The following is a 13,482-nucleotide window of genomic DNA, read 5'->3' as shown; positions in this document are numbered from 1 at the left end:
GTATGTATATGTATAACTGAACCACTTTGCTGTATACAGAAACTAGCATTGTAAACTGACTACACTTCAATAATAAAATAAGAATTTAAAAAATGAATTTGAAGAGGCAAAATGGAAGCTGAGGATCCAGCTAGGTGACTGCTGCATTTGTCTCAGCTGGAAAAGAGGGCGGTCCAAAACAGAGTAAGTGTTAGTAATGGCACATGGCTTTTTATTCCATCTTCGTGCTAATTAATTACAGAGGCGAAAAGAAGACACCACATTCAAGAGACATTTAGAAGAAAGAATTGATAGGACTACCAGATGTCCCTCGGTGAACAGCAAACAGCTAAGGAACCAGGGTTTGTTCATTTTGGAGGGGAATACGCAAAGCTCCAGCCCAAACAGGAAGGGTTGCTATGTGGAAGAAGGAGAAATACTTGGATAAAACCAGAGTCTAGGGGCAAAGTCACAGGGAAGTGCTTTCCTCTGTGTGTACTGTCTAGTCAGGCTGAAGATCTCACCAGGTGTAGTAACAGGAGGTGCCAAGCAAAGGCTGGATGGTTCCCTTGCAAGGATTCTATGGAGAGGAATCAAGTGAAGGTTGGACCAGCTGACATCCAAGGTCTTGCAATGCAAAAAGTCCTGTGAACAACGGACAGTTTAATTTTCTCCTCTGAGGCGAAGTCTTCAGGTCTGGTCACTGACAATATTTGTCACAATTTACCTACTGGGATCTGGGGTCTCTGCCCAAAATATGCCCATCAGCCCAGACTACCTTAATTCCTATATTCCCATGAACTTGTAAGGCTATATTTAAGTTATCTTTTTCCATATTCATCAATCCCATGGTCTCATGGCGGTGGTCTTGTGAACTATATACCATATCAGGGATCATGCCTGACATTTTTATTTCCAGGAACCTATCATCTGGCCAGATGCTATGGAAAGGATGAGCAGACTTACTCATTTCTTTTTAAGTTGCATAGTATCCCATTGTACGTATGTATCAACATGGAACTGTCTACCCCAGTGGTTCTGAAATCATACAGGCTGAAGGGAAGCAGCACAGGGTATCACAAGAAGCTGTTACATTTATCATGTCTATTACTTTCTGGTGAGAGGTGTCAATCAAAAAGGACCATCATCTGCCTTTTGAATGAACGCTAGAAATCAACACAGACTGGTGAACAAAAACTCAGAATTTTCTTTTTTAAAAAAAATGTGAAGTAGGACTGAGCTCTTAGTTGGAAATGTAGGTTTTTAATATTTAACACCTCAGAAGGCAATGCAGGTCTCAGTTTCTCTGAATGACAGCTCCTAATGACAGCAATAAACTAAGGTGCCCCCACTGGCCAAGCAGATGCTCTGAGTTGAAAAGGAGGCCTAGACATGCCCCAGTTGCCATTGCTTCTGTGTCTTCTAATTGCTGAACGCTGCTTAAGGGCCTGAGCTATAACATACACGTGCTTTATCAGCAAAGAAATAGATGTACTACAACAGGAGCATGTAGCCTGATAAAATCAGAAAGAGGACATTATCAATATTCAAATAAAAGTAGAGAGGAGTTCTGACTGCTTCACTAAAATACTTTAAAGCAAATTCAGCATGAACTGGAGTGGAGGAAGGTGTTGAGAAGAAGAGAGAGAGAGGTAGTATCTAAAGTTAATTACTCTTGTTACTATGGTAGCAACCCAGAACAAGCAAAGTTAGACACACATTTCAAGATGAATCCCAAACAGGGCCATGTGCTTGCTTTCCTCCACCAAGTAGCTGGAAGTAGTTATTTCACAGGATGAAACTTCATTGTTAACCCACTTGACTCCAAAGACAATCTTCCTCTCTGATTGGTTCAGGGCTGTAACAGCACCAGTGCCATTTGAATCCTAACATCTCTTACCCACGTTTACACTGACCATTCTTTCAAGATGGCCAATTAGGTGGTGTCTTGGTTGGGGTCCCCCAGACGCTGACCCTCAGATAAGGATTCCGGAGCAAGTTTAGTAAATTCTCCCAGTAAGATATGGAAGCATGGAAGAGGGATCACCCGATGAGCAGTAGACATGGAAGGGGACTAATGCCAGCGATGTGGCATTGACGCAGAGTGGGACGGAGTAAAGACCCAAGTCTCTCCTTTCCTATCCTCTGATCTCCTCTCATTGGTAAAACCCAAGCTGAAGCCAGAGGGTGAGGGAGCCCAGGTAGTACAATCCATAGGTTACATAGCCTCACGTGGCACAGAGCAGAAAGGAAATGTACACAATGGAGGAGGGGGAGCGGGGTGCAGGGAGAGCCAGACCTGGAGCAATCAGCCCATCCAGGCTGGCGGATAGGGCTGGGACATTCTAACCAAATTTTAGCCAGTATCCTTCAAAAAGCCAATAAATCCCCCTTTTAAAGTTTGTTAAGGAAGATGTGCTAAAAAGGAAACATTTCTCAAACCCAGCCAAGACGGAGAATCCTAATGAGCTAGAGGACAGAATTCCTGGAAGCTGACCTCTTAGCCACTGCAACGAAGCCGAGAGAGCTTTAATTAAAAGCAGTCCTTCCCAGGCTGCTGCCCAGCTTCAAGCAGTCCTTTGATGTCCAGCTGCCTCCCTGAGTCACAGAATAGTTTCCACCCACAGAGAAACAAAGCACAGATGCTGCTTCCTAGTACCTGGAGGGCTCTTGTTACCCACCCTCCCGTCCCTTTTGTGGGGGAGAAAAAGAAATATCTATGAGCAACTCGAGATTGTACACATCACCCTTTAATAGTCCCCAGATGCATTGATCATTTTCCCACTGCCCTGACCTCCTGATTTCACCCAAGGGGCATCATTAAAATAGGACCCTTTCCACACATGCTTACAGAAGCAGCACCAGTTTGGCCCAGAACAATCTTGGTCTGTCTGGTCCACAACCCTGACACCACACAGCCTCCCAGGTTGTAGAAAGGTGCAGGTGGAGGTGATATTGGGCTGCTGGGACTGTTACCACTGCTGCTATTTAAAAGCAACCTCCATGGGTACCAACCATAATGAGTTCTGCTCCGCTGAGGACTCTATCAAAAGGATCATTGTTTCTCACTGGTTCTGAGTTACCAAGAAAATACAGAAAATCAAATTAATCAAGGAAAGGGAACTTTGGCCTGAAACGTGGCAGGAATCACTGCAAAGCAGACCCCAGGGAAAAGACCTCCCCCCAGCCCCCAGCAAATGAAGTGGAACCGTTTATAACCCAACACCAGAATCCTGTCCCTTTGGCTGGTTTTTCAATCCCAATTTTAAAAATTTTGATTTATTAAAGTTTTAAAACTTTAACCTCATAGATGAATTTCTCAGCCAACACTAAACAATTTCTCTCATCCATCATCAGGCTTTAATGTAATGGGGCTCTTGCAAAGCACTTATGCCTCCAACTTTGTTCAAAAATAGGTGGAAAGGAATGAAAGGGAAGTCCTCAGAATTGTGTTATCTTGGAAACCAGACACATACTACACATACATGCACACAGACAGACGTATGTGTGACTAATATCCTCTGAGGCCCAGCCTTCTGCTATGAGGGGTGAGTGAAGGGGGATTATAACAAAATTAGTCTTTTCTGTCCTTCCCTGTTTGTTTCCCTTGGGAGAACTCTTATTTATTCTTCAAAACCCTATTCATAAACCACCATTCTGATTTCCTCTGAATCTGTTGCTGTACTTGTCACAGTGTTGTGACTTTTTATTCACACCTGTCTTTTCCAAACTCTGCAGGAGCTCTGATTTTGTCACCCTACGCTCCCAGAACCTAGCATAGTATCTGGCACATAGTAGATGTTAAATAAATGCTTGTTGAATTGAGTTGAATCAGGGGGGTTAGGTTCTAGTTCTAGCTCTTTATCCTTAAATAGCTTCACCTCTCAGTTAACATCTCAGTTTCTTTGGGTATAAGATGAGATCAACCATTTCCTACCCTGCTGTCTTTGTCAATACGGGGTGCTATTAAAAAAAAATACCGTAGACTGGGTGACTTAGACATTTATTTCTCACCATTCTGGAGGTTGGAGGAGTCCAAGATCAAGGTGCTGGCAGACTGAGTTTCTGGTGAGGCCTCTCCTCCTAGCTTATAGATGGCCATCTCATTGGATGCTCACATGGCCTCTCCTCAGAGCATGAACATGGAGAGAACAAAATCTGTCGTCCTCTTCTTATAAGGGCACCAAACCCATCATGAGGGCCCCACTCTGATGACCTCATCTAAACCTAAGTAACTCCCAAAGGCCCCACTCCCAAAGAGCATTACAGTGAGGGTAGAGGCTTCAACATAGGAATTTTGAGAGCACATGAAATTCAGCCCTTAACACCTGCCTAATTCCTACAGCCATTATTAGGGTCAAAGAAGATGAGTTGGAATAAATGTGACTCTGAACTTGGAGCTCTGCTCAGGGGTGAAGGACAATTTCAGGGTAATTCCCAAACAATGCCAAGACCATGGTGTCTCACCACCTCACTGCCCCCTTGACCTCCGGGGCTGGAAAACAGTGACATCAATCAAGTCAAACTACACCACTTCATCTGTCATAAAATGCTACTCACAAAGTCAAGTGACTTTCATTTGATTAATGAGAAAAAGAGGAATTAATTTTTCTCCTAAATAGTTTGCAGTCATTCATTCCCTAGAATTTCCTAGCTTAATGAACCACTAATGATGAAATGATCATTTTCCCATAGGGTGTTCCATAAAACACTCATCCCAAAAAATGCTAACAGGGGGGTCCATGAAAAAATTATAAGAAATAATAAATGGATTGTGGTCCAAAAAGGTTGGAAAATATTGGGTTTAACAGAGGTCAACAAGTTTCTCTCCTGCAGGACTTCTCAGAGCATTTATTATTCAGAAAGGCATTGCTCATCTCCAAAAGTTAAGCTAAACTATACTTTCTTAGAAAGTTGGCCAAAAGTGTGGGGTTTGGGATCCTGGTATGTCTATTTCTATCAATAAAGACAAGACCAAGTATTGAATTGGGGAATGAGTGACAATTGGATCTTGAAAAACTAATTCTAATCCTCGGTAACATTTATTGAGCCAGTACCATGTACTTAGAGATTTCACATGCATCATCTCATTTAATCCTCCCAACAACCCTGTGGGTTACGGAGCATCCACTCCCCCCCCCCCCACCTCCTATGGTTTTTGCTAATCTGCATCAGCATGGCTTTGCCAATTATTTCTATAGTATGTGAAACATTTTTTTTCCCTGTCTGTGACTATCGAAACCTTTTTTAAAAAGTAGCAGTAGTGGTGTCAGAACAAACCAACTTAGTTATAAATCCAGAAAGAAAGAAAAGCTATTACACTGGGATCATTGAGGCATTTGCTTCCAAGCATAACAAGAATCACACTTGTTGTAAGTCCTCAGCATCTGTGGACCTTTTGAAGGTAGGATGAATGTACTGTATTATCGTCATTCCATTATAAAACCGAGCCTTCGCTATTTTGATGGATTGTCTATTGATATAATTTCATACCATTACTTTTTCTTATTCTTTGGTACAGACAAGTGAATTTTCCTTAATCTCATATGAATTATGAATAAATTTCACCTTTTGAAAACTCTGATGTTTTTGCTTGTGCTTTATATAGTATAATGAAACTAAAAATGGACGATTTGCCAAGTAAATGCAGCTCTAAGACAAGCCCATTAGCCCCTCTCTCTTGCCTTAATTCCCAACAGATTTCATTCCCGGTTTACATAGAAATTCTGCAGCTATGGCTTTCCTATTAGTCCCTGAAAATGGAGACTGGGCAGTCAAACAACTTGCCCCGGATCATACAGTCAGCAAATGCCAGAGTCTGAGTTATCTTTCCTTTGTGTAGCTCAACTTCTCAGGAACAAGGCAAACGAGCCTTTATCAGAGCTCGAATGTGAGGTCAAGGTCAGCTCAGCCACAGGAGGATTTGGAGCTGAGACTTGAGAGTAGGACTCAAGCTGCTTTCTCCTGTCCCATCCCTGTTGGTCTCAGTGGGACCTGCAGCTGGAATCAAGTCAACAGAAGCATGAAGTGCCAGAAACCGGAGGGGAACAGAAGGTTGACTCCTACCTCTACAGTCCAGGACACCCCTCACCAGCTTTAAAATGTAGCAATCCCTCCACTGCAGCAATCTCCTGTTACTCAAAATTCTGGATAGAATTCTTTCTCTTAGTACTTAGATGGACTTCTTTCTCTCTGCCTCTACTGCAGCTGTGAGAATTTTGGGTCACATCTACATGTGAATTGGTGATAGTCATGACCTTATTCTTTTTGGTGACTTTGACAGTCCAGATCATAAAATCAGAAAGGCATTATGCATTGGGATGGAGCATTAGACACTAAAAGAAAATGTCTCTGAATATGCTTATTATCTTCAACAGAGCAAAACATATGTACACATGTCCCATTGAAAGTATGGGGAAAGCCGATACTGAAAATTTCTGGAGAGTTCCAGTCAGTGGAAGTTAAAGGTACAGTACCTATTTTTATACATTACCAACTCAAGATATTAAAAAAATAATAACTCATTGACATCTTTATTCAGGATGCTGTTTTTGCCTTAATTTTGAGAGTAAAATTGTATTAATTGGGGCTGGCCACCCTCTCCTGTTTTTCCCACATATTTCTCAATTGTACAGTCTCCTACCATGAGAGTATTTGGAACTATTCGCATTTGGAGAGAAACTAGTTAAACCTTTACTCATGAATAGAACCATCATTCAAGACCTAGGGTCCTCCTAGAAATTGTCCTGTAATTCTTTCTCTCCCTCACCCTCACATTCAATCAGAACTATAGATTTACCTCTGTGACATCCATCGACTCTGTCCCCCTGCTGCCATGTGCACTGTGAAGGTGTTAGTTCTTCTCTTAATTAGATCTTTTCTCCACTCCAGGTCCCAGCTTCTCTCCTGCCCCCAGAGCAGACTGCTAAAAGGCAAACCTGACCATGTCACTCTCCCACTTAAAACCCATCAGGGCTCCCCTGTGCCTACAAATGTCCGTTTAAATGTCCTTCTTAACTGGACTCCGCCTGCTCTCACTGCACCTCCACCACTCCCACACACATCCTACACCTCCGCCCTAGGGAAGTTCTTGTAGCTGTGCTACGATGCTACCTCTGCCCTAAGCACCTACCGTTCCCTCTTCCTGAGCCCCACTGCCTTCCCCTCTTGTCCCAGATGTGGTCTCCTTAAAGATATAATTCATTATCACCTAGTAGACCCTTCCCAGACCTCCTCCCACTTCAGAGTGAGTCAGGAGCTCACGGATCCAGATGCACCAATTAGTAAAAACTCGGTCAGCTGTGTGGCTTTGGGATCGTCTTTTACCTCTCTGATCCACTTGTCTTGTAAATGGATACAAGACCTATTTTATGGAATTGTAGTGAGTAACTAAAGGCTCCCTATGCACTCAACACAGAGTAGGACCTCAATAAGTTTTCCCTGAGTCTAAGTTTCAGCAGGACCCTGAGACAAACAGGATTGGAGAAAGGGGCAAACTGGATCTGTTCCCTCATTACATGATGGAGAGAGAGTACTAGAAAGACTTCCAGTAGAAAACTCATTTTACCTTTATAACATCCATGATTTCATGTCCTTTGGTCTCCCTTTATCAGAAACAGTTACATCTCAGTATCTATTTTCTCCTTTTTCTGTAGTTATAGAAACCTTGGACTCTTAGTTGGGCATTTGGCCAATCAAAATTAATATTACAATCCTTAATCTCCCTTGTAGCTAGATGTGGCCCTATGGTTAAGATGGTTAAGTTCTGGCCAATAGGATATGAGCAGAAGTGATGTATGCAACTCCCTGATCCAGTTGTAGAAAGAAGGAGGCAAGCTCTGCACTTCCTCTCCCTCTTTCTATGCAGATGTGGTGGTGGTCATGGTGGGCCACAACAGAACAGCCAGAGAGAGGCAATATCCCAGGAATGGAAGAGCAAAAAGCATAGAAGCATCTATCTCCAAGCACTGAAGGACAGAGTAGCCACACCATCTCCGAGATGGTGTTAAGAGAGATGGAGATGGTGTAAAAAGAGAAACAAACTTCTCAGTTATTAAGTCAGTCATTTTGAGTTTCTCCTAGAGCAGTTAAACTCTATCCCAGCTAAAATAATTTGAAATACATTTTTATTTGGCTTTTGACTCCACAGCCCCACCTATGTGGGGAACAAAGAGGGTCCTTTCTGCCCCATTCGCCTCTTCCAAACTACTGTAGGTTGGTATTAGGTGAGGTAATCCCCAGCTTCACATCAGTAAACCTAAAAATTATTTAAATGTCTGCAGAATTATATGCCAAAGACTTCTATTATTACCGTATCACTTTGTCAAAGTTGAGAGGCATGTAAGATTTCTCTAGAGAGGCCATCCATAATGCATTATAGAATTGTGTAGGTGTTTTATGAAGTGTGTTTTATTCAAGCTAGGCTGTACAACACTAACGTTATTGGGAAAAAAAAAAAAGATGAGGGCCTGGTTGTCTCCTTTTAATATAGTCTTTGAACCAAAAAGTAACATCATATACATATTCAATTTAGTTTAAAATTTTATTTTACCCACTATTCATCTTGGGTGTTCAATGAAGAATACTCCCTTATTGGTCTCATATTATTTTCTGACCCTTCAGTTTCTCTCACTGCTATGCCACAAAGAACCGTCCACTGAAAAGGCATATAGGTAATTGCTTTGATCAAAATTTCATGCCAAATCTTTTAGATTCCATGTAGATCACAGCCTCAGAACAGAAACGCCTGGTACCAGAGCCCACAGATCCAGGCTTGAGAAAAGTTTCTCCAAGCAAAACATGGGGCACATTGGGAATCACCTGGGAGCTTTAAACTCTACTGTTTTCCAGGTCCCACTCCAGAACATCTGATGTAATGCTGGCCATCAAGATGTCCATGCAGAGCCTGGGGTGGGAGTCACTGATTGAATGGTTTGATGAGCTGTGGTGGAAGGGGTGCCGGACCTAGACAGAGAATCTCTGGTTTGGACTTCTGACTCTGCCGCATAGTTGGTTTGATTTTAGTTTCTTTGTGGTTTTTTTTTTTTTTTAACAGTTTTGTATCCACTTACCATACAATTCCCTCATTTAAAGTGTACAATTCAATGGCTTTTACTATATTCACGGAGTTATGCATCCATCACCACATCAATTTTAGAACATTTCACTATCAAAGAAAAAAACCCTCCATTCCCTAAGCCTTCAGTTCACTGTCCCCGCCTCTCCCCATCACTCCTCAGGCCCTCGGCATCTGCTAATCTACCTTTCATGTCTACTCATTTGCCTGTTCTGGAATTGAACAATAGGTGGTCCTTGGTGGTCGGTTTCTTTCACTTCTTTCACACAATGTTTGCAAGGTTCTTCTATGTTGTAGCATGAATCTGTAGTTAGTTCTTTTTTATGGCTGAATAAGATTCCATTATATGGACCTACCAAGGTTTGTTTAGCTATTCATCAGGTGATGAGTATTTGGATTGTTTCCATTTGGGGCTATTATGAATAACCCTGCTCAGAGCATTGGTGTACCTGTTTTCGTGTGGACTTATGTTTTCATTTCCTTGGTATATACCTAGGACTGGAATTGCTGGGTCCTATGGTAACTCGATGTGGAACCTTTTGAGGAACTGCCAGATGGTTTCCCACTTCTGACAGCTCTCTGTCTCCTCATCTGTAAAATGGGGTAATAAAAGCAAAGTCACAGATTTCCTATGAAGATTAAATGACATGAAACATGGAATGTATTTAATTTACCCCAAGCATAGTGAGCATGGATGAGGTCATTAGTGAAATCCTAGTAGCTCTAATCAAGTGAAAAGCTAAAAAGACCAAAACTGGAGGAAGGAAATGCTATTTGAGCCAGTGATTTCCATCCAGGGGAGGAGAATTTGTCAGAACAATTATTATTTTCTCACTGAAGACTGATCTTTGGCAAGTTACTTATTTTTTGAGCCTTGGCTTTTTTCAAGTACAAAAGGGGTGTGATGAGGTTTACCTTACACAGTAGGAGGTGAGGCTTAAATGAGATCCATAAATGAAGCACTTGACAGGAAGCAGGTGACCAACAAAGGTTTATTCTCACTTACTTTCTTTTCATAAGGGAAGGTTAGAACAAGGGACAGCTTGATGGCATCATGAATGACTAAGCAAGAATGAAGACAATTTCTCCAGACTTTAATTAAGGTCACGATGAAGAACTGTCACAGACTGTTGAGATTCCTGCCTTAGTTTCTGTTTCAGAGACTGAATCCTGGGCTTAGAGCCATAGGATGGGTCCCACGGAGGGAATCAGGGAATCCTTGATCTTTACCTTCCCTGGGCTCAATGCGGGGAGAGACGTCAGATGGAAGATGGTGGTAATCTAGGTCTACTGACTCCATGCTTCAATCCACAGGACTCCTTGTGGCACGGAGGTGTTTAAAACTGTAGGTAGAACTCTTTAGTGAGGCCCAAGAGAGGACCGTGTCTGGTTAGAAGACTGTCCAGTAATCTGTTATACTAGAACTTCTCAAACATTAAAGGGCATACAAATCATCTAGGGAGCTTGTTACAGTGCAAATTCTGATTCAGTAGGTCTGGGTGGAGTTCAAGTTTCCGCCTTTTTAACAAGCTTTCTGGTGATGCCTATATTGCTAGTTTTTGAGGAGCGAGATGTTAAATCCTTCTTGTTTCTTCATTCTACTCGAACAAGAACAACAACAACAACAACAAAAATGACCCAGCTGTAGAAGTGCTAGGAAGAGGAAACAGAGGGATAGATTTAAAAAGAAGCAGGAATGGGCGCCCGGCCACGGCGGCGTGCAGGGCAAATGGAGTCGGTGCTTGCGGATGCGCTGCTCGCGCAGAGCCAGGACCCCTGGGCCCTGCTTGGGGCGCTGTGTCTCAGGGAGGCGTCCGCAGAGCGCGTGGAGATGCTGCGCTTTCTTCCGCAGCGACCCGAGGACCAGGAGGCGCGCGGGAGCGGTGGCACGCGAGGTCGCGGCCAGGCCCAAGTCTGTTTTGGTGGTCTGAGAAGAAAAAAGATGAGCTTCTAAAGGTTTGGGAAAACTATATTTTAATTATGGAAACTCTTGAAGGAAATCAGACACGTGCGATAAAGCCAGTTTTGCCAAAACTAAACGCTCTGTTTGCATGTGCAGCGTCAGGGGAGACGGGTGCCGGCTCTTTCAGCCGTCCTGGCACCTGTGTATTTACGGAAGAGCGTTTGAAAGTGGAAACAAAATCCTGACCAAAGAAGGCGTTACCCATTTTTTGGAGCTGTGTGAAATGGGGTCTCCCATTTTCACCAGAATTTTCTGAGTTTATTGTTGGCCCGTTGATGGATGCACTTTCAGAGAGCTCTCCGTATAGCACGTAAACACGCATTGTTATCAAGCAGCCGTGCAGTGGTACGCGTTTCACAGACAAAGGTAGTTTCTTGTTAAAGTTTATTCAGAAAACGACAAGTAGACGTTGCTGTGCTGTCCCCATTCTGTCTCTGTCTAAGGCTTTGGCAAACGTCCCAAGATGTAAAGCTCTGGGTACAGACGGCCTTCTTGTCCTCAGGGACGTCCTCCAGTGCACCATGATCACACATCAGATTCTGCTGAGAGGGGCGGCCCAGTGCTGTCTCCTTCAGACGGCCACGGATCTGGTGGATGTAGAGAAAGTGTCACTGTCAGACGTCTCAACTTTTCTCATGTCTGTGAGGCAAGAGGAGTCCTTAGGACAACGAACTTCACTGTGGACAGCGAGACAGATTAAACAAGAAAAGTGGGCATCTATGAAAAAGCAAGATGCAGACAACGATAAGAGTGATAAGGAAGAGAAAGAAAGCAGCAGAGAAAAAAAGGGAGCGGTCTCGGATTCCAAGAAGACACAAATCCAGATCTCTTTCCCTGGAAGACGATCTTCCCCTGTCAGGAGAGAGAGAAAGCGCAGTCATTCTCCATCTGCCCATTACAGAACCAAGAGCCGGAGTCCATCCGCTGCTCCAGAGAAAAAGGAAAAAACTCCAGAGGTCCCAGAACCATCAGTGAAAGTAAAAGAGCCTTCAGTACACGAGGCCACTTCTGCTAGTGACATCCTGAAAGTTCCCAAGCCTGAACCTGGACCAGAGCCTAAAGAACCTTCCGCAGAGAAAAATTCCAAAAAGGAAAAGGAAAAGGAGACGACCAGGCCAAGATCTCGGTCACGTTCCAAGTCAAGATCCCGGACACGTTCTCGTTCTCCTTCTCATACTCGACCTAGAGGGCGCCAGACATCCCGATCAAGATCATATTCACCTAGAAGGAGGCCAAGCCCAAGAAGGCGGCCATCTCCTCGAAGAAGAACTCCACCAAGACGAATGCCTCCTCCACCAAGGCATAGAAGGAGGAGATCTCCAGTGAGACGAAGGCGACGTTCATCAGCATCCGTGTCTGGGAGCAGCTTGTCTTCCTCTTCATCTCATTCCTGGTCACCATCAAAGAAGCTTCCAAAGAGGACATCCAGCCCCCGTCAAAAAAACTCGTAGGTTATCTCCTTCAGCAAGTCCTCCGAGGCGAAGGCACAGGCCATCACCGCCAGCAACTCCACCGCCAAAAGCTCGTCATTCCCCAACAGCGCAGCAGTCCAACCGTACAAGGAAAAGTCGTGTTTCTGTTTCTCCAGGGAGAGCTTCAGGTAAAGTGACAAAACATAAAGTACTGAGAAAAGAGAGTCCCCTTCACCAGGACCCAAGCCTAGAAAAGTACAGTTATCTGAAGCAGAAGAAGACGAAGGTGGCAAAATGGCTGCAGCCGATTCCGCGCAGGAGAGACGCCGGCACAGACAGAACCAGCAGTCTTCGTCTGATTCTGGCTCCTCCTCTTCCTCAGAGGACGAGCGACCCAAAAGGTCCCACGTGAAGCATGGTGAGGTAGGCAGGCGGCGGAGACATTCCCCTTCCCGCGGTGCCACTCCATCACTTTGAAAACGCCAGAAAGACTTCTCTCGTGGTAGACGGAGAAGTCCCTCCCCACCACCCGCCAGAAGGCGACGTTCTCCTTCTCCTGCTCCTCCTCGACGACGCAGGTCGCCCACCCCACCACCGCGTCGAAGGACTCCTTCACCTCCCCCGGTCGGCGCTCACCTTCCCCAAGGAGATCCAGTGCAGCGAAGATAGTCTACTTCTCCGCCTCCAAAGAGAAGGACGGCTTCACCCCTCTCCTTCTAAACGAAGGGCATCACCGTCTCCACCACCAAGGCGTCGGGTCTCCCACTCGCCACCTCCCAGACAAAGGAGCTCCCCAGAATCTCAGGTTGGCAATGAAATTATTCTGTGTGATACTATAGTGGCTACATGTCATTATGCATTTGTCAAAGCCCACAGAACATAGAACATCAAGAGTGAACCCTAATGTGAACTATGAACTTTGGTTGATAATAATGTGCCCATGTTGGTTCATCGATTATACCAAATGTGCCACACTGATGAGGGATGTTGAGGCTAGGGGAGTATGTATGTGTCAGTGGGGAGGGCTGTGTGTGAACATTCTGTATTGTCTG

The 13,482-nt window shown here is 44.2% G+C and overlaps 1 long non-coding RNA gene and 1 pseudogene across 5 annotated transcripts in view; one reads left to right on the top strand and one right to left on the bottom strand.

Moving 5' to 3' along the window:
• The window catches only part of LOC141574053 (uncharacterized), a 310,500-nt gene that overhangs the window by 207,268 nt on the left and 89,750 nt on the right, over nt 1–13,482 (bottom strand). The window lies entirely within an intron of this gene.
• Nucleotides 11,445–12,919, top strand: LOC123617954 (uncharacterized; annotated as a pseudogene).

This window comes from Camelus bactrianus, chromosome 19 (assembly GCF_048773025.1).
Source record: "Camelus bactrianus isolate YW-2024 breed Bactrian camel chromosome 19, ASM4877302v1, whole genome shotgun sequence".
NCBI lineage: Eukaryota > Metazoa > Chordata > Mammalia > Artiodactyla > Camelidae > Camelus > Camelus bactrianus.
The sequence above is the reverse complement of the archived record's forward strand: the minus strand, read 5'-3'. Positions and strand labels throughout refer to the sequence as shown.